A 22,584-nucleotide genomic window follows, 5' to 3' on the forward strand; every position below is an offset into this window, starting at 1 on the left:
CGTGCTTATAGCAACCCGGCGTTTATAGGTTGATGATTATCATCGGGAGTGACTGGACGATATGACGATCCGTGACTTTTCAATTTGACTCAGTCGTTTTCACTCTCTAATCCTCATTGCTCCCTTTTTTGTTTGCACGTAGCGCATGAGGGGGAGGATCGATGGAGTCTGGATGATCGATCGCAGCCATTTGTCATTTTGACAAGCCCAGTCCATTGAGCATCTTGCCACCCACTGGCCCGTATCACCATCATATCGGTCATCGACTGGAGTATCTCCAGACCGCTTCGCCCAGAATATATACTCAGACATTCACCAAACATATTGATTGATAGTTCCACAATTTTTCCCTTCTTTCTCTCCACCCACCAACTCAGAACTTCAATATTTCATGCTGATGGGTATAAATAAGTTCTAGTGTTTGTCAAAGTAAAGTGGAAAAAGCAGCTGAAACACTTCTTGAGGAGCTCGACGAGTGGAAATTACAGGGTGCCTGGTACCAAAGTGAATTAAGTCACTGGTGTAGCGATGAGAAAAACAAGTTCTGTGGAAAAAAAAAAAGTGAGACTGTAGTTAGCGCGAGAATTGTCACTGGAAGTGAAGAGTCAAGGTGTGGTGATGTGAAGTGAAAAGACTTGGGATAAAGTAGTGAAGGGGGACGACAAAGCGCCATGTTTCCGTAGCAGAAACGGCTTGTTTACCACTAGAGATGGTGAAAACCACAGTGAGCTTGTCTTCCTCCACCTTCTATTTTCATTTTTGCCCCTTGTAACTTCCTAGCCACCGGCATGTCCCAGTCAGCAGTGAGAGAGAATACCGTGAGGATATTGCTTCTCTTTGTGGCTCCACCATTCGTGTATTTCCTCCATTTATTTATCTTTGTCTGGTGTATGTGGAGATTCTGGTCTTCCACCCGCACCTATTGGTTACCATTATTCTCCTCTGGCAATAGTTGGAAAAGCCAAAGTGAATGGTTTACGCTCAACGCTAGAGACAGTTTGATGGGCTTTGAGCAGTATTTATCGAAACCTGGTAAGATAAACTTTGTGGGCTGGACCGTTGATTACAAAGTGCATTCACGGTGATCCTTTTGCAACGGTCATTCCCTCTGCAAGCTGATGCTCAAAGGGGCTTCGGTCATTGGAATGCTCATGCGATTCCCACAATAGGTGATTGAATCTCCTGTACGAGGACTAGTGAGTTATGGATGAGGAAAGAAGTAATGGGTTGATCAATTGACATGCAGAAAGCCTCATCAATGGTGATACGGACCAGGGGAACAAACGAGGTGTGAATCCGTAATGAAGGAGTGAGGGCTTGCTGGCAAGCGTGTGACTCTCAGGAGATAATTGTCGGATGGTGCCCTCGTTGATTTGATTTATGGAAATTATGTCGTTTAAAGTCTGGGATCGTTGCAATTATTCGAGCTATTTGTTATGCCCATGATGCTCACAATTGGGTGAAGTACACTTTCCTGGGCTGACCTCAGACCACATTTTTCAACTCGGGACAGGAAGAAACCTGACTGAATTCCCCAATGAATAATCTGGAGCGGTGATACCAGATGAAACAATGGAGCCTCAACCAGCATCTCCACAGCCTTCAATCAAACCTGATCGAAGCGTTTATTCGTCTCGGTTGCCAAAGCGGGACAAAGTGAGCGAAACTCACGTTGGACTGCCGCCATTTGTCTTTTCCCAAGACCGTTGAGGGTACCAAATGGGGGTAATACATACCCTACAACTGAAAAATCTCACCCCCATTCTCTCAGCCCTTCAACACGCAGACAACCCCAGAAGATTGGAGAGCGTCTCCATGCATTTTGGTGGACGAATGCTGGATGACATACATTATCATTTTTTTACCATCTCCATCTGTAACATTGGTACATTCACGGATGAATTGATTGAGGCAATAAAATACGGAGGGGAAAGAGGTATTAAAAAAAGGCCCGAAGAAATATTTTTTTCCGATTTCTTGTTCTAGTTGAACGAGTCCACGTGCACACGAGCCAATCGGTATCGACATCGATACGAGAAGAGGGTGAATTCGTGATATATCTTCGGATTGGCTTTCCCCAGTGGTGGATAGTCTACATCAAGCTCCAACGATAGTCACCCAAGTGGTAGTGGGTGGTTGGGGGAGAAAGGGGGTGCCACCTTGATAAACGAGGTCATAAATAACGGTAACGTCTCCACCGAAAACTCGAGCGGATAAATGTATCTTCAAGGCAATGCAACTCTCACGTATATATCCACCGATGGAACGAGGCGAACGGGAAAAAGACTGTGTGAGACATAGACCATTTGAGTGTACTGGAAGGAAGTGGGGTAAAAATGTCCAGAGAAGTAATTTAGGGAGCGATTGAAATATTTATGACTAGACATAAAGTTCAAGCCATTCGCAATTTTCATGCATTATACTTTACCAATTTCAATTTTCCCTCGTTTTCGTAATTCCAGGGTAGACCGACAACTGAACGAATTTTTCCATTTGGGTTCACTGCCCTCAAAACCACCCCCTTACACATGCTGAATGATTTACAGAATTGTACAAGTACATGACCAGAGAATTTTACTTCCCCTATACCCCGTGTCATTGATCTGCTAGTGTTTATAACCGAGACGAAGAAATTGAAGAGGGAAAAAAAGAGTTACGGCGCCAGCTGGGTCTTGCCAGAGGCACCTAGCTATAAAATAAAGGGAAAAAGGGTTGGCCAATGTGATACACTAGGCTCTCGACTTTCTCGAGGAAATAAGAAAAAAAAAATCCCCTGGCGCTTATTCTCAGGATATAACAAGATTCGCATTGGTAACGAAGTGAGATTACACTTGGAGGTTATACCAGTATATCAGATAGGTTTGGTAGGCTGGTTCAGGGCTGTTAATTAGGATAGATCGCCTTGCGCACCTCCAGGCGATTCAGCAAGAGTCCGGGTGTGGAGGAAAAAACAAAAAAATAAGAACCCTCTTTCGCGGAACTTTAACTGTCAATTATCCTGCCGTCGATTTTTTATACCTGCCACGAATTGAGTTATTTCAACTCTTCACTCACTTCTGAATAATGTCGTGGTGATTATTCAGAATATTTATAACAATTTGACACATTGACAGGCAATAATCAAGCCCTGAACACTGGTCGGGCACTGTGAAGGCGTTAAATCAAACAGAGCCACCTCAATATTTTATTTCCTCTCGTTTCTTTACAGTCGACCGCAAACAGCCTTATTTCCTCTATACCCTATTCGTCTCTCATGCAGAAATAGAGGGGTAATCTGGCGAGTCGTAAAACGTGTCGGGATGTCCAACAAACACCTACTCATTAGCCAGCAGGTATATACCAGTGGTGCCCCCTTGCCGATGAAAAGAGAGCGAAGGGGGAATCCCTCGAGGGAGGTAGGATTACACAGGCGCGCATTAACTCGGTCTCGGTAAGTTATGGTCCCAGGAAGAGTATAATTCACCCGTGGCCAAGAAAGTGTGTCTGCCCCCACCCCTCTCTACCACCTCAAAAACCCACCTCCTCTGTCTTTATTTCTTCCAACCAGTCGCCATATTCCTTTTTTTTTCACCCTCTCTCTTCATTTAAAACCGACTCTCCTCTTCTCCATTATAATTCAACCGGCTCTTTTTTCGGTATATCGTTGGGCCGTAGCTACCTCGTTAGTTTATCACCCCGGCTTTACCCACCCCAAAATCCCTGGGTTAAACACTGTATGTGTGCCTAATTGAAACTCACTCGCTCGTATTTATCTTTTTTTTTCGCCATTTTTTGGGTTTAATTCAACGACCTCTCGCTGGGGACGCTGTGTTATAGCCTCGCGAGGCTGAGATTGTTATTTCTTAGATCCTCAGACCTCGGACTTCACAGGAGGCTTTGAGAGCGAGTCTATTATTGGGACTGATGAAGAAAGCCTTGAAATCAGCATTGACGATGGAATTTAGCTAATATATTATATATATGTATTCTTTTTGGAGCGGGTTAAATCAGAGAGAATGTTTTTGAATTGAAATAAAATGATCGAGCTTCATGAATTTATCTCGGCAATACGAGGCGAGTAAGGTCTTCGGGGTTTGTGTATATGTGCGGCGTCAAACACTTCGGGCATCTTCGATTGGCCTCTGCCTTCGGCCTTCTGTTTACATTACCGAGAGATTGGTATGGGGAGAAGATACACGTATGGAAGAGTGAATGCAGTCGTGATGTTGCTTCAACAGTTAGGTGCAGGAAGCTGTGCGATAGACATCTAAAGCATGGATTCGCAGTGCACAGCTGTCTAACTAATTGGCTACTGAATTACTAGACGACACGAAGCAATGTTCAAACTGTATCACCTACCCCGTGTAATACCATTCACTCCATAAAACACGTAAACTTTCGTGCCTTTTTGTGCAGTTGCAATTTTTCTTTTCTTTATTTTTTTTTTTTCAGGCTCGGTCTGTCCCCAGGGGATGACATAAGCTCTGGATTCGTTGTCTTTTATGGCTGTGGAGGGGGTGTTTTGAGCGTGATCTACTGCAGTATGGCGATAACAATGCCACTAAAAGGCTTAACGAGCATCTTCGCAAAGGGCACGAATCACGGGGGAGGGGGTTAAACAGGACGTGGCTTATCTTGTCACGAAAAATCTGCCCGAGGCTCTCTCGGTGCTGACTCGCATTTATCTTTGGTACGGAGTTTATTTTTTGTTAATTTGGGTTAGTGGGGGCGAGATTGTTGGGGTTTAGTGCACGTCGAGCAGGGTTGGGCACACAAAATCGATCATTTTCGAAGATAAGGTCGTGTGCTAATGAAAAAATAAAAAAAATTCAAAATTTATGGAAGAGATTGCTTTTGCGTGTGGATAAACAGTGGGGGAGCCATGCCGAAATCGATCAATCGAGAGGAAAAATATCGATTGTTTTACGGAAAACATTGATTGTTAAAAATTAATTAACAAAATCATGACTATTCTGTAGAATGTATTTATTGCGAGCGCAAAATGAATTTTTTTATATCATAAATTCGAATGCGACGGAAATTTATTTTTCGGCTTTATTTTAGAATTCAATTCCTCACCGGACGAAACAATGAATTATTTAAAACTGAAAGATACGGGAGAAAAGAAATTGAGGAGACGTGGGACTATATCGTGATTCTACTTTATTTCATTACATTACAATTTCATTCGATGATGTTAGAGTAGGTGAGATGTAGTCGCCATGAGAAACATAAAAATTTTATTTGTCCCATTAATCTCTCTCCAATTAATCGAGAAATATGTTGGCTATAACGAGCAAAGCAGTAACTGAAATCCGGCTCTCGAACTTGTCTCGCACTTAATCATAATATTCGATTGGTTGCCCCGTCTGGTATTGTTTAACAAACGTACTTGCAATTCCAACGAAAGTCAAATGCACCGGTGTATATTGCCTGGAGATATGAATTGGAATTGGCAGTGGATGCCATGTACGGGTTTAATAACACCCTGGCTCGGGTTGTCTCCTTCGAGTGGCAATTAGTTGAACGACGTCTCCATCGTGTGTTGGATGTATAAATCCAAGCAACTACTATCCAATGCGCATTTACTTCATCAAGAGATGATTAAGCCTCAACACGACGCGTTTACTCAACTAATGCGAGAACTCCTCTGGAATTATCCAAATACAAACTTGCACTAACGACGTATTTCATTTTCCACCTGTCACTCAGAATGACAGAATTTTTATATTCCCGTAATTAGTGTATTCGATAGGATAATGAAGGCAAATGTTAATTAAATTTGAATAATAAACGTTGAATTTATACCTGAGGAATTCCGTAATATTCCTTCTTATTCGTTTCTATCTCATTTTTCTCCGCATTTCAAGATGATTTATGCAGCTGATGATTAATTCCCTTTCAAGGAATTTATTCAACATCTGGGATGATTGTCTTCTATGCTTGAGAAATTTGACTTTTCAGGGCAGTTGGCATTGAATTATTACCGCATTGTATCTATCACACGCTTATTTCAGTTTCTCCTGGGCTATTTACGAGGGAGAAAAAAGAATACGGGTTTCAGTCACCCTATCGCTCTTCGAGTCGTTATATTATTCATCTGCCCGCATATATTTACGATTCGCTTCGTCAGAGAGTTGTATAAATCAGACGACGACAGCTAAAACGAGTCGAGTGACGCAGAGGGAATTTCATATGGTTGGTGGAACGATTTTCTTTCGTGAAAGGATAAGAGAATTTTTACATTTTTATGAATTTTAAATCATTTGACTTTTTTATTGACTATGTGTAACGTCTCGCGCTCCAGATGCCGTTGACGGTCCCTTCTTGCGATGTACAAACAAGTGAATTTTCAACAGCATTCTTCCGTAATAAAAACTTATTGCTTTCGTGTATAGATATAATGGTATGATCGATTGGCATGAAAAGAAAAATTCAGGAATAAATCGATAAAACCGTAGATTTAAGACCTTCCACACGGAGAAAAAACAGAGAAGTGACACTAGCCATGTTTGAGTCAGGCCCCGGTGGTGCGCGATGGCCGCCAGGCAGCGCTATGATGAGTTTCCCAACACCCAAAATCCTAGCCGTAATTTCCATGTTCTGAACATGGCAAAAACCTGATGATTGAGGTGAAAAATGTTTCCACCGACAGCTCGCGGCTGAGAAATGACATTAGCCATGAAAATGTGCACCACTGATGTGTCTTAACCACCTGTGCGTGAATTTTCCTCCCTGGAGAGTGATGTTATAAATCGAGGAGATAATGACGACATGTTTATACTCTTCATTTGTATGCTAGGCGAGGAGGCAGTGGGTTTGAGACAGGCCCCGGTGGGCCGACTGGTTATGTGGCACTGCGCGTTCATTCCAACACTGTATCTATCCATCTCTTTCCATCCACGTCGTCCATTGCCTCTTGCATTTTGCCACTGGCGTATTCACCACTTCCAACAACGTACAGGTCCGTTCACCATCGCATTTCAACCTGACTAAATTTATGTATTCCCGTGTACACTCGGAATTGGGTAAGCGTTGTACGCACGTGGAGGTACATCGACACTGAAGGGACGCCATTATGCGGGTCTGGTACGCCACTAGAGGATGATGGGGGAATTTTCTTAAAATAATGCCATTTAGAATCGAGACCCGTGGAGTCGATTATGTATCTGCGACGGACGTATTACCATTATGTACGACTTCCGTGACATAGACCAGCGCCAATGTTCAAGCATTCATCGTGTTCCATGCGGAACAATGATGGCAGCCAAACCGGGGGCCAATGTTTAACGACACTACGTGTTCGTTGTACAGCGATAAACGACGCCATGGGTATTTGAAATTTGATGGGTTTCGTGTGGGCATCAATCCTTTGTCTGATTGAATTGTATTATCATACGTGATGGAGAATTTGAAATTTAAATTTGGTGGGGTGGCTTTTTAAATCATTGACACATGCCGATGAACTCGGCGGGAATATTTCAGGAGGTAATCGTTCGTCCCTCGTTGAGTTCGTGAAACGTGGATTCACAGTTGACGTTTCATTTCAGAACTTCGTTGGTTTTAAACTTTAATGGGATTTTTAATATTCACGTTATACTGGAAATGCCATTTTCCTTGGATTTTCATGTCACAATTAAAGATCCATGAATAGTTAGTTCCATCTGCTAATGTGAAGCATGAAATTATTGAGTGGAATTATTATTGCAGGTGAAGTGCTGATTCTGAGATCTGGCGAGAGAAAGATATGTCACAATTTATAGTGGTATAATATGAATTTTCAAGATGTACATCGAGTGTTTCAATTTATTGGAAACTGGAGGTTCAACAGATATTAATTCGAAATTGTTCTGTACTGAAGTATTCATTTTTTTTTATAATCATATATTCAAATAAAACATGAATAGGTAAATCAAGTATTTAACAATTAGTCGATCGATAGACTGTCGATTGGGTTTTTCTTAAAAAATAAAAACTAAAAAATAAAAAATAAATAATTCCAAAAAAGTGGCTAATGACGAAAATTTATGACGTCTTTCCATAATTGAAAAAATGACTAAATTAAATTAAATTAATTCTAAGCTATGCGGCGAAAACGGTGAGCCTCTGAATTTATGCAGAAGGGCATTTAAAAAATCAGACTTTTAACAAAATGTTCCACCGTTGATTTTCTCGGAATATGCACGCCGATTATCCTTTAATAATATTCATCCAATATTCATTCCTCACGACGAACTCGTACAATTCTGATTTTTTAATAAAATTGCAGAATTATAGATATTAAAGACCCAACGAATCCACGAACACGATTACTAAATCAATAAGCTTCCCTCCTCAAGCCCTGTTGATGCAAATTACTACAGATCAATTCATGTACACGTGATCTCAAGAAAGCTTGTAATCAATTAATAATAAAATATTCATAACAGCACCATCTCTCCCCTCACCGTGCTTAATCCTCCGTTTGTCATAAATAATCATCAATTACACATAGTCTCAACCAGACTCGCTCCGAAACAAAACTAAACGGAAATAAATGAGAAAAAAGACATGAGAACCGGTCATATGAGAGCGTAAATTCCCATTGAAACGACGCCAGCCATTACACAAATTACATGCAGATCATTTTATTTACGGTAATAGTGTGTCGATTACACGACATTATGCTTATGCAGAATGTCAACGTAACGGCGTATATCCCCCGCACAAACTCGCCTATATTTTTCTTATCATATTTTTTTTTTCTCACGATAATTCAACCAACAACACCACTTACAACATACACACGTATCGCAAGGTAAGTATATCTGGACCTGGCAATACGTACGTCAAGTATATATTAACGTCCTAACGGCCGCAAATTGCCGACAATTACCGCTTTTACTCCTGGGATAAAACACGACTGAGACTCGTTGATCCACTTTGCCACATGCTGGAGTTATTAATTTCTCAAAAGTCAAGACGTAGATTGCAAACGATTATCTCTTCATGGTTACCTTCGCATGATTGAGAAAACTTGAGCATGAGGTTATGCTCGATGATAAAAAAATGAAAAAAAAAAAAAAATGCCGCTTTAGATCATTATCTTGATTGACAGGCTAAAAACACTCATGATGACTATAAATACTTACTCAGTGACAGACAGCAAGTGAAAAACAACATTTGATGCCGCGTCATTTGATTACAGCAATCTATTTCCCCTCTGGGCAGAAGGTTAAGGTAGCAAGAAGTTCTGGGATTGGCGGCATAAGTCCACATCAATCATTGCATCTGAAACATTAATGCGATAGTTAATCCCTCGCTGATAATATCATACAAGTTATTTCAATGTATCAATACTTGATATTCCTTTTAAACAACTTTAATTAAAGATAACGCGTGACATGCCGGCTTATCTGGCCTCAACAGCCATAATGATGTGACATTTTTTCCATTCGTTGATGAAATGAAGTATGAGATGAAGATGGAGGGAAAATCCAACTCAAATTTCTCGAGATATTTATGTTGTATTGTTGCCAACAATCACTTCATTTCTCAGGGATAAAAATGAGCCGCTGTCGTCGTCGGGCCATGATTACATGTCTTGCGAATTATTTGGAGTATCAGAACTTTTCTTGTGCTGAAGTTGAATGCTATCTGTCAAGTAGTCTAAGAGCTCTCAGGTTATCTCGAGATATCATAAAGTTGATTAATCGATGGAAACATTACGGGTTTTCTTAACGCGGCTAATTATTAATCTATAATTTGAGAAAGAAAGGAAATTTCATGGATTGTTGGCTTTAGTGAAATTTGAATTACGTGAATAGTCGTGGAATATTTTTTTATTAAAGACAAGTTGATGACGACAGACATCTCCGTCAATGTCTGGACGCTTAAGGTCTGCGGTGGAAAATTGATAAAGTTGTAATAATATCTCGTCGGAGCAATAAATAACGATAATAAGTCACTTGGGCTGTGATTTCTCCCCTATCTTTTTAATCGAAGCCTGCGTTTCAACTGATGGACCGCTCTCGAAGGCGTGACGAAGAGGCGTGACGGACGGAAGGGGCCCCTCGTTGATGCCAAGTCCAACAAGAGGTATATATAACAGTCATTTCACGGTGAACGAGAATGTGTTGTTACATGGCTACAAGTAAATTACTCTCTCCACCATTTCAAAGGCGGGAAACTTTGGGGTAATGGTACAATACTGGTGGGGAACACCGGGAGGCGGGGGGTGACTTTTGTACTCCATCGACTGGCGGGTGAATTGAGAGAAATTTATTTTCAAAGTAATCCATCAGCCATGGAGTATCGGAGAATGAAGCGAATAATATGATGTCTGGTACAACGGAAATCAATCTCTTTTGTCGTTGCGAATGAAAACTTTCCGACAGCTGAGATGAGTGCTTCAGGGGTGGAAATTTATATTCTCCACTGACAGATAAAAATTCGTTTATCTTCAGAATTTTTTTAAAATTAAATATCAATTGATTTTTTGTTTAATTTAATTTGAATTGATTGTCAGTACATATTATCTCTCTTTTTTGCTGTAGACGTGAATTTATGGGTTTTTTGGTTGTATCGTAATGAGAACTTTTGATTTATTTTACCCTGGTATTTTATCCGAAATAAAAAAAATTGTTTTGACGGAATTCAATTTATGAAACTTCATAAAAATTACTCCAAGCAAACATGTCAATAAAACCTTTTTTTTCTATTAGAGTGCTCTTAAAAAATTATGTGAGCGAATAATTTTGCAGAGAGAATAATATCTTGAAATGAGAGATGAAGCAATTGATTCTGCAAAAAGATTCCAATGATCAATGTTATTGGATTTCCATCTGTCAATTTTTTTCCCCAATGGCTGATAATTGTTCCCTATGATAAGGAAAAAAAATCAACCAGATTGCGCATCGGTTACAATTAATGTCTCATTTTTCTTCATTTCGAAATATCAAGAGTTTTGAGTTAATTGAGAAGAATCCATGGCAGTGCGTCGAGGCCTTAATGAATAGAATGATGTTTTTATCTGTTGGTGGGATTGATTAATCACTGATAAATAATTCATGTTGAGATTTTCTACGATCACCACGCGAATCAATAAAAATAAATTACACTTGAGAATGATAAGAGTGAGTATTTTATTGCTTTGTATCGAAGTTCATTGCGGCATTTTTACGATAGGAGGAAATTGAGTGGATGCGAAATGATCGGAGATGTTCTAGGGAAATACCAATCGGTAATCAAATTTTATCAGTGATTCATGATGGATAATTATCACTCCGAGAATGCCACATATAAAGTTTTAATGTTAAAAATCTAATTTTTCTTTTACGAAAAAATTAAAAGTTTAATTTTAATCTGTCATTTTAGGAGAAATGACGACTATCCTTTAGGTCTTGACTAGCACTCAGTCTTCTTCAGAGATCAGAAGAATGCAGAAAAAATTGAAGAAAATTCCAAACAAAATCTGCATTTAAATTCATTTATATTTCCCACAGTCTCATACACGGTTTCGACTGAAAATCCAAAAATGAAAAAGAATAGTTGAACAAAATAAAAAATTGAATGCCTTATGACACTATTCTCTTGACATGCTAACAATATGATAAATGTGAAAACTCGAGTGTCGTAAAGAGTCAGAATGACAATGAGAGTTAATTAAAGATCTCAATGGCAGACGTCTGGGGAGGAGGGTGGTGATTAGGCATGCTACGTTGAGGCGTGACTCTTGTATACGGGTGGCTGCATTGTATCCCCGTGTCCAACATAGAAAACTCAGCTGAAGGGACAAAACCCCTCTCAGACAACACAATGCAGGTGACAGCTCGCGGTGCGCGGACATAACCGTACCTTTTTGTTCGTTATATATTTTCCTTTCTCCGGTTGTCTACGCCTTTATCCATTATCAGATAATGGGTAGACAACTGTCTGTACTATATTTGGATCGATCGCAACCACATGTTCCTCGGCAAACCAATAAAACGAAAAATGAAGAATTTCGTTTTTAGTTTCTTTAACTTCCAACTAGTCTACACGGGGATTCTTCACAATTGCAATGTAACTGACATGTCTCCGTGGATTTTATAGCGTCATTTGCAGGGTGACTATATTTTAAGTCAATGAGGAAAATCGGTTTTGATGGAATCCGCGATGATAAAGTTTTGCAATCGTTGAAGTGGACATTTTGGATTTTTTGTTACGTCGACCCATTAGGATCTTAACAGCTGAGAAATTGGTGACTTCATTTTCAACCTTCGAAATGATTATTTAATCCAAGAAAAAATTAATTTTTGTTATCGGAAATTGAAATTTGCAGAAGAATTTTGATTATTTTATTTGAAGAATTCTAAAAAATGGTGCATATGCCGAAAGCTTTTTACTGAAAGCCTTTACGATCTGCTATTGCTCAGTGCATAATTGCCTGAAATGACCAAAAGTGCCCCTGGCACTTGTCATTCGTCTTTCAGTCTTTCACTAGCAGATCAATGCGTACCTTGATGTTATGGTTTCCCTGAAAGACAAGAACGATCGGCGAAGCTCAGACAGCGGCAAGTAGTCTCACGGATGTCGTTTGCAATCGAGTCAACGAGATGCAAGATCCTTATCAAAAACCGCACGTGAAAGGCCAATAATTCAGATCGGTATCCCCTTTGAGTACGATAAACCCAACGATAAAACAGAATTTTAGTCTATATTGGTGATATTTATTTTTCTCCCTGTTGGCATTCCGATGTACAATAGGTGTTCATTATCGCGGGTGAAACCGCCACTTGCATCAATTGTCTTGCCCCTCCAGTAATGAATTCATATTCGTTGTTTGTAAGACGACAAACAATAGGTTGGGTGCTTGTGATGTTGAGTGCACATTTTGTACTCACGTGTGAGCCATGAAAATATCAGGACTGTTGGGACTTACCAGCGACACGATTCTATGAGCTTCAATGGTCCTACGGGTATTTGCATGAAAATTCCAGCAGTGAGGGGTCATTGTTCCACCACATCCGGTCAAAGTCCATGCATATAACTGTCATTAACGAGGCAATGGAGATCGCTCCTGTGATAAGATTCAGTCCACGTAGGTCTGTGGGACATTCGGTATCCCATAATGTTAATAGGGGCATGAGAATGCTTTAGGAAATTTTATCAATCTTTCGAGTTGTTCAGTGACAATTCTTGCCTAATTCCCCTTATTTTCACACTTTATTTATTCATTTATCCAATTTTTTATCTCAGGCAGTCTTAACCAAAAGCTGTCCCTTCTCTTTAGACAATGAATATTCTAAATTAATGGCGATAATAATTTCTGCGATAATAATTTCTGCATATAACCGCAGAATTATTAAGTGGATATATTATTGGATCATTGAAAGCCATTGAAAAATCATTACTTACCGTTATATTTCCCTCATAAATGTGAAATGGAGTTATAAACGTGGATATAAGCAAATTTGAAATGTCGTTCGGAGTAGTTATCGGAGCGTGTTTGAGTTTGCTGGTACTCGGGAATTTGAGATGTCCGGGATTATTGGCCGAGTATAAATTACGAATGTTAGCATCTCGGATGAAATGCTTGTTCACTGATGTTTTACATTCTTCGGACTTGCCACCTCTGTTTTTACGCAATTTGTAAGATCTTTTCTCCTCCCAGTGTGTGGCTTCGTGTTTTCGTGCACACGAATTCTCTCTTTCTCTCTCAATGTTTTCACGGCTGAACGGCGGTGAGAGGAGCAGAGACGACTTTCTTGGGATACAGCAATGAGGTGTAACCCAGTCCTGTTATGCCTCGTCTCTTCTCATCAAAGAGGGCAACTGTGGCTTTCTTTTTTTTTTCTTTTTGGGTAAAGTCGTGTTAGTGGTTGCAGGGAAAATTGACGGGCCCGACACATGCGAAAACATATATTCTCCCGCCAACAAATTATGTATTTGAAAATTACCAGAAAATCATTCCTTTTTTCGAATTGGAAAGTCTCAACTCAGAATATCTGTTGGACCCTAGTCGATATTAAGTAAACTTCAATGCATTCATCAATCGTGTTAATTACTAAGTTTTTTGGAAAATTAATTGTTTAATGATAACTGAAGAATTTTATGAAAAAAAAGATAATGCCCATTTGATATTATTTATAATGAAAAAAACAATTCCCCATTAATTCTGAATATACTGGGCAATGACAAAACCATAAGCTCTTGTGATCCGTCGACTATTAAGAAGGAAGAAATGGAAAAGTCAGAAACCAATCAGATGCATCCAAGTATATGTTTTCCTTTTCTTATCGAGATCCTTCAGAACGTCAAGCTATCCATTCTCATCTCCATTCTCCAGCACTCAAACTCCATCTGTGAAACGTCGTCTAGTACGAAAGTGATTTTCGAGAGATCAGATATTTCGTTTCAGAAAGCACACGAGATACAAAAAATAACAAAAAAAAATTGAAACGTGGCTTTTCTCTTGTCACCAGGAATAAACAGCGGCGAGCCAGTATAGACAGAATTTCAAGTGGTTCGCCAACAACTCTCAGGATCGGTGTCCTCTGTCGATACATTGACAGGAGTCCAGGATGATGCCACGGAAGTGGGGCCTGAATGTCATTTATATATCGAGGAGCCATGTGGACAACTCTATAATCCTCAAACTGTCTGGGAGATAAGCCCCAGTGACATGAGTGATGGGGAAAGTGCATCGGAAGCTTTATCGTTAGACAAATAAACCAGCCACTTGGGTTCTGTTGTTCTTTCGAGGTACTTCCTATCTGTAAGAGGTCTCTTCACCAATGAAAATAATAATACGGATTATGATTGAAGACTCTGGAAACCATTTGAAATTTATCGATCGGTTGATCCAGAAATATCGAACGATTATTGCGAGATGAGATTCAATGAGGCAAACTCATTTTATCAGAAACAATATTGGTATATCTGTTTTATCTTGGATATTTATAAATGATTGCAGTGCAACGGGGACGGACTATATGTTGCATTTTTCCTGTAATCGTTGAAATATAATTTTTGTATTTTTTGGGCTGGGTTGACGATACGAAACGATACATTTTCTTCGGTATATTAAACTTGGTACATTTTAATATATTGAGGAGATTCTTGTATTAATTTGTTTAATTTTTGAGTTCTTTCAAAAATCAGTATTTTCCAGGATTACTAACTTGCTGAACGTAAATGTATGTAACGATTCTAGAAATTCCTCTCGAAATTATCGTAAATTGTCATGACATAAACATCATTTACGACTTTGCAAATCCCAGATTATGTTCACAATTATCATAAATAAAGTTTACGTAATCATTGTCAACAACGATGATAAACGCTATTTACGATTTCACTGTTGTAAATCACTGTGACGTGAGCATTAATCATAATTTAGGACAATTGTGAGTGTAATTTACGCTTCAACTTCTTGAAAGAAAGCGTAGCATCCGATTTCTCAAACAACCAACGTTTAAAATTTTTTGTTTCCTGATGATCTCTGTGTGCAAAAAAAAGAAAAAACTCAGTTTCTCTGCTCTTGAAGACTTACACGTATAATACATACAGACGTTGCACGATTGGCATCTCAAAGTGACTTGTTTATTTCAAAATTATCATTTATATAGTCTTTCTAATCAGATCGGTCGGCCATGATTCTTGATACTCATTCGAGATTAGAAATTGGCAAATAAAACTGGTCATAGTATTTTGCGCCGTTACCAATTCTTAAAAAAAAAAAAATATTACATCTCCCTCGGGATAATTAAAAATAAAATAAATTCATGAGAACATAAATGCTGAAGAAACTCGTTGACGTCGAGTTGAATTACCTGATAAATATTTCATGGCGAGGTGGTATCGGTAAAGGGTGTAGATAGACTAGCACGTTTATAAAGTTACATGAACCACCGAGTACATCCGAGGAATGACAGAGGAATGGATGGAGGATGACGTTTGGTGTCACAAAATGAGCGACGGTCTGCGCGTCGAGTGCAGACGGGCGAGTGACGAGAAACGTCGGGACAAATGCTGAAGAGAAGTGCACAGACAGGACGTCGTCTTGTATTACGACCAAACTATCCGTGGAAATTCCTTGGTGAACTGGAGTGACTCCCAGGATGATTAATCGAAATGACGTGGAGCCGTGGTACCTTATCGGATATTACCCGGGTCAAACACTCGGTGGGACAGGTTCACCGAGGATTTTCACGAGTGACGGGTAATTCGGTCATTCTCGTGACGTAATCCTCGCGAAATCTGTGTAATACATGTACTGTACATTGAAGCAATGCCACGAATTTTGCGCCATAATTAGAAAATATTTTTTATTTTATTACCAAGAGAATTCTTTACGAACCATTACAGAATAATTCGCATAATTTTCAAGTTCTGGTTGTTATGTATTTTTTCAAACTTCTTATTGAACTTCATCTGGCTTTTTTTTACAAAATTTTTATACTATTTCACGAGATGATTAAAGCGTAATGTATTAATAAATTTTTCATGTCTATTCAGTGAATGAAAAAAAAACTAATAGGTCCGTTCGTGGAAGGAGATGAATTTTTTAGTCAATAAAAGGACAAAGAAGAAAATAGAAAGAGAAAATTTTTGATAGTAATTATATCGAGGATTGGAGGCTTCTAACAGGTATTATCCTCCCTTTGACTTAATAGTACACCTGAAAATGCCGAGATAGAAAAGGTTGACTCATTGTCATTACCAAAGAGGATCCTGGGTAGTTCATAGCCTCCGCAGTCAGTGATTATCCCAGTCTCTACCCTGACTCCCAAATTTTCCCTCACTGATCAGCCTCTAACGGTTAATGTCAGGTTGTTCAATGCCTTTTTGTGCGTTTATTCACGACAAAAGGGCGGACATCGTCACCGCTCGACCATCGGTTGAAAATTATTGGGCGCCGGTTAACTACAGGGCACTGGGGCATTTTCGCTTTCTTGTTGTCTCGCCAAAATGAAATTTGTAATTTGGGGGCATCAGTTAATGCTCGGCTCTCGTACCAAGAGGGCTGTCATTATTCACCCAGAGGACGAGTCCTGGCGGGGGTAGAGGGAACCGGAGGTGTTGACTTCGTGGAAGATCGTGATCTCGGATGGAGAAAAAAAAAGGTGAAAGTGGCGTAAAAAGATTGTGATACTATCAGTCAACAACTAACGACTCATGTCGCCCATCTTTTGTAGATTTCGTCTCCGTTTTTTTTTCTTTTTAAAAATCTGTGTCAATCTCTTGTTCGTAGGGCCGAGGATGTCCTCGAGGATAACCAACGGGGGTGCATAAAAATTCAAGTCGTGCGCAGGCGCTCTGTACAACCGAGGGGTTTTCGCCTCGGGTCTCCTGGTCTCTCCGACGTGGGTGTTTTATGGCTGACAGCTTTGCGTGTTTCGTGGTAGGCATTATTATTTTTTTTTCCTCTTAAACTCCGTTATACCAGGAACAATGGAGAGATTAAAACATAAAATATGATCACGACCGGATATGCCACGGCTGTTTGCCGCGAGGACTACGGATAAATTTTGGCATGGGTTTGAAGTTCATTGCGGGCATGACAAGAAATTGAATGAAATGGGGGGTATAAAGTGATAAAAAGTGATTGTTAAAATATCTTGCCTTGTTGGCTATGGTAACTTTGAATTATCTACACGAAAGACCGAGAATTGCTCATTAATTTCCGTTTTTATGCGTCTGTTTATAAATTTATTATTTCGATTTTATTGCTCCGTTTTTCAATAAAAAGATTGTAAAACCCTGAAGTAATCATTGGAAGGACGACAGAAAAGGGTGAAAACGTGCAAACGATAAAACTGGTATATTAAAAGTTATCATCATTATTAAGGATTATAATGATTATCACGCTGAGATTTCAATTGAAGTATTTCAAATTTTTAAACAAGATTGTTTTGTGTACTGAAATATCTTGACGCGCTAAGTAATTTTTTATCTTAAACAATTTTTCTACGTAAAAAGTTTATTTATGAATAAATATTGAGACAATGATACTGAAAAATCAAGAGACTCATGATATTGTCTGATTACATAACAACTTGTAACATTGAAAAGAAAACAACTCCCGAGTTCTCAGCCCATATAAATAATGCCATAAAAACACGAATTACACTTAGCATAAATCAATAAATAAAATAAACACTAAATTTAATACTTCAGCCCATTAAAAAGCGAATGGCGTCGTCACAATCTCCATTAACAAATCACAATCGTAAATAATTTTCATAGCGTCAAGTGACATTTTCCACCTAAAAAAATAAAAAAAAAAGGAAAAATTAAAATTTCAAATGTGCATGCGCTAATTTTCTCCCCGACGACCATCTCCACACCGCACGAATTACCCGTCAACGGTTGTCGTCAGAATGCTAATAATGAACGCGACAATAATAATAACAACAATGGACTGACGGCTAGAAATACGAAGTTGGTTGGATTTTGCGTCTTGCTCGTTGCCGTCCGGTGCTTTTTCACACGAGAAAGAGAGTGAAGTCAGTGGCACAACGAATGCGCGGGGGTATCCAGTCAGCCTCATGTTTAAATCAGCGATAACGAGAAGCCTCGGTGACATATGTCACTGTCGCTGTCAGCCAGCTACACAATCAATATAGTTGCCCGCCGAGAGCTGTACAGCTCGCTCTCTTGACTGCTTTTCAAGCCTTCCACAGGCGTACCAAACCGTATACCCCATGAACGACAGAGATCCTGATAATGTATTCGATATACGTACGGACTTGAGGGCCGTATTGGACAAATACAAAAGCCAATGTCGTGAACGATGCAAACCTGTCGCTGATGCTTCCCTTCAATCTCCTGAATAAAAATCGCCAGTAGGTGACTCCCCTGAAATAGTCTCCCCTCCTCATCGAGAAATGTCAACGACAATCAGAGGGTCCACTGCCAAATTAACCCAATTACCAGACCTGCAGAGGAAATCTTTATTACAAAAGAGTAAAGACAAGACTCGAACGACTACTCCAACCATTGAAAATACGATTACAATCCGTCAAAAACCATCAGACCCGTGACACCTCGAATTAGAGTACATCCAGATCTCCGGATAATACGGATAAATCTGACAGCTCTCCCCCCCATCAATCATACTCAACCCAATACGAAAGTTGAATTCCAATTGACAAGTGAAATTAATCTACAATCGTCCCCTCTCTCAATTGGACTTCCATTTTGTATGCTCACCCCACGACAAAATGGATTTTTCATTTGGCGGCAATAGCGTACAAGCTTTACAAACAGAAATTTGACAGTGACAATTCGTTTTTAGGGTCAACAGAGGCACATTTTATTCATTCACTTTTTCTTTATGTAGTTTTTTTTTGTGTCATCTGTGGCACTCGTACGTCAGAGTAGCTCCCCTCCACACCGTCAAGTAATGCAAGGGCGGCCCATTCCGCTTGCCATTTCCAACAAAGTTCAATGTTGTATATGGGTAACAGGAAAAAAAGCTGAGAGAGCACTATGATTTATTGCCCAGCGAAAATTCTGTTACCTTCGCCCGTTGCACGCTAACCGCGTTTGTTGTTCATCCATCTTTTTCCCTTTCACGGCTCAGCGCGCCAAACCCCGGGACACATACAGTTAACTCGTGTCTCACTCTTATTCTGTATTTGTGTTTACCTCTCTCTCACTTTACTACAGCTCCATGCGCCATCTCTCAAAGTGACTGACTGCCTCCTCTATTATCCGCTTGTCAGCATTTTTACACTTTTATCCAAGAGGCGAAGAGCTCTCTTCTCCTAGCTGTGGCATCCATTGTTGGGGAGCTGAACACAACCCGGCAAATACGATAAATGTTACTCGTTCATCGATGCGGCCAACGTTCAACGAGACGTCCACCGAGATTAATGTAACTGCAGCATATCTATTCTAACTCCCCAGTACAACCCTACTTTTTACTCATTTATTACAGTTTTTACGGACCACTGACGTTTCGCACGCAAGAACTGTTGGATTTTCGTTGAAATAACCAATTTTAGGTAAAAAATTGTCCGAATGTGAATTTCGAACCTACTTTTTGCTATTTGGAACAGTCACTGCGGGGGATGTTCGTCGGGATTATATCTTTGCATTTTTTTCATGCATTTTCATACGAAACAGCAATCACTTTACAATGACTCAAATAAAACGTATTTCTGCGGAAATTACTGAGAAATCGATACAATAAATAGGTCCTGGTTTATTACTGAAATTTATCAAACTACAGCTGACACGGAAATTCAAGTGCAAAATCCATTTTCCTGACTTGAATTATGAGCATTGCGAAGAAGTCTCAATTCCCCTCGGTCACACGACACCGAACAAATAAATGATGCGCGTCACACTTTGATTTACCCACACGTAAAAGCGTTTACTATCGATTTTTAAACCAAGACGAGGGGTTGTACTGTGCAGGGTAATACACTGAGTGGTAATTTGTATTGCAATGGCGTGTAGAGTGAGCGTTAAGATAGCAAACTGCGGGAATTAGAGCCTGGGGAGGAGGTGAAGGGATGGAAATTGGCGGTGTTTCCTGCGATTTCTTCTTTGCAAAAACCCCCTGTACAAATAAACTCAACACCGGCATTGCTAGAGTAATCCGACGAATTATTGCACACTACGTTTCACGTTGGTCATTGGCAAATACACCCCACGGGTATGTGATTATTTCTAAAATCCGTAATATTGTTTATGATTCACTTGGAAAATTGTTTGCAAGTGGGATGACAGCAGTTCTTATACAATGGCTGTAATACCTTGAGCATTGGGGTCATATAATTTTAGAAGGGGGGCAAGGGGCACTTTGGTCTGGACACATAAACTAATGCGATGTAATCCCGTGTGGCATGCACAATGGAGATGGAAATTATTATCCAGGCACACAAATACTGTTGGGGCTTTGCGACAATTATCAGGTACGGGTTTATTACAGATGCCTGTCATCCCCGTGTCAATATTTTTATGACAGGTCCCACACCCCTACTCTATTCTACTCGATGATTCCAGGGTGGATGGGGGAGGAACCAATTGTAAATGCTATATTTCCCATTGTCGGCAGTCAAAATTCCTTAGTATGAGTGTTATGCACTGGATTTAATTTATGAACGACACTAGGTTTAATTGACACAGTTACAGGAGTGATTTATTTCGAGTGGACAAATGACTTTAGTGTTCTTTGCTCGATTGAATTATGAGTTCCTTTCACTTACCGAAATGTTTCTAGTTTCACACTTCCATTTAAATTTAAATAAATTTATAAAATTTTATAAAATTTTATAAAATTTTATAAAATTCATTAAATCTTAACATGAACTAAGAATTATCGAAATTCAGAAACTTCATTTTTAATATCACAGACCTATCGCTCTATGTGCAGCAGCACCATCTTGTAATTAAAAAAAAAACAGGAAAATGAATTTTTTAGTCATCTCTTTGAAAAGAACATTTCTTTTCAACCTGTTCAGCCAGACAAAAAACTGACGAAATTTCTGGACTGGAGTGATCCCATGCATTTCCATCTCGCGATTATTTACCCTCCCTGCCACTCCGAATTTCTTCATGAGCGTTGAAGCTGCAGTGAATAAACAATGCGTGTCAGAAGTAATAATTTTCGGTATGTGATCTTCCACACGGATTCATGACAGTTTGTTTACAAATTTCGCTGTGATGTTTGGTAGAAAAGCAAAGCGCAATGTGGATCCTTTTGTCGAGCAAAAGGCAGGGAGGGTTTTCTCGTAATGGTACATCGGCAGATTCTCTCCCGAGTTTGTCTCGGCATCCCTCCCGTCAGGTCGGCAAACATCAAAGGCCACCGCCATATTAGCTGTAAGCTCATCCGTCAGCGTCAGAACGTCCTGGGGTTTTAGCGTTGTAGATTGTTAGCGGACGAGAGAGTGAGTCCCAGCAAAACCCCTGGTAGGAATTCTCATCGTTTCAAGATTTTGAGATTTCAAATGCTAACTCAAAGTTTACCAACAACTCTGCGGAGAAAAAAAAATCGCAGAGAGGGAATGAAGCACTCACCTCGAATGAAGAAACATAATGAAAATTAAATGGGGCTAGGAGAGATATCAAGTTAATTTGCAGCACGTCAACTCTCTGACACATTCGGTTAAGCATACCTTAGATGGTATATAACGAGTTTCAATTTAAATTACACTGAGATACCTCACGGCATTTCTCAGACACTATAAACCCGAGAGGCTTGAGTATTCGCCCCCTGGCTGGATTGTATTCCCCGCGGAGCCTTCCCCGAGGCTAATTATCCTCGCCCGTGTGCGCGCACACCGTGCACAATGCGCCAGCGGGACCCTCTGGATATCTCGAATAATTCGTCGCAATTATCTTGTAACATAACTATCTCGTTGGTGAAGGAAACAAGGTGCATTGGTAAGAAGTGCCTCGTAATACCGTACTTAATCTCATTTCTCCTTTACCTCAGTTCTGTTGTTTTTCATCTTCAATTTACTCGAGATTAATCCCGGGTAAACCTCGGTCACTCCAACAGACTAACGAATAGCCCAAACGTAATACAGTAGTGGCGGTATAACGTCGAGACGTCAATGAGAGGTGGAATTTCGTTGGGGCGATAATTAAAACGCTTTCACGAAATTGTAGGCAAACAGCGGCTAA

General features: G+C 39.8%; 1 long non-coding RNA gene across 1 annotated transcript; it reads left to right on the forward strand.

The window, feature by feature from the left end:
- The first annotated feature begins 4,232 nt into the window (after positions 1–4,232).
- Positions 4,233–7,834, forward strand: LOC105270125 (uncharacterized). The gene is made up of 3 exons (XR_892501.1): positions 4,233–4,343; positions 4,432–4,669; positions 7,690–7,834. It is a non-coding gene; the product is annotated as an uncharacterized lncRNA (long non-coding RNA).
- Positions 7,835–22,584: the final 14,750 nt, after the last annotated feature.

The sequence above is a fragment of the Fopius arisanus genome, unplaced genomic scaffold (genome assembly GCF_000806365.1).
Source record: "Fopius arisanus strain USDA-PBARC FA_bdor unplaced genomic scaffold, ASM80636v1 scaffold00078, whole genome shotgun sequence".
NCBI lineage: Eukaryota > Metazoa > Arthropoda > Insecta > Hymenoptera > Braconidae > Fopius > Fopius arisanus.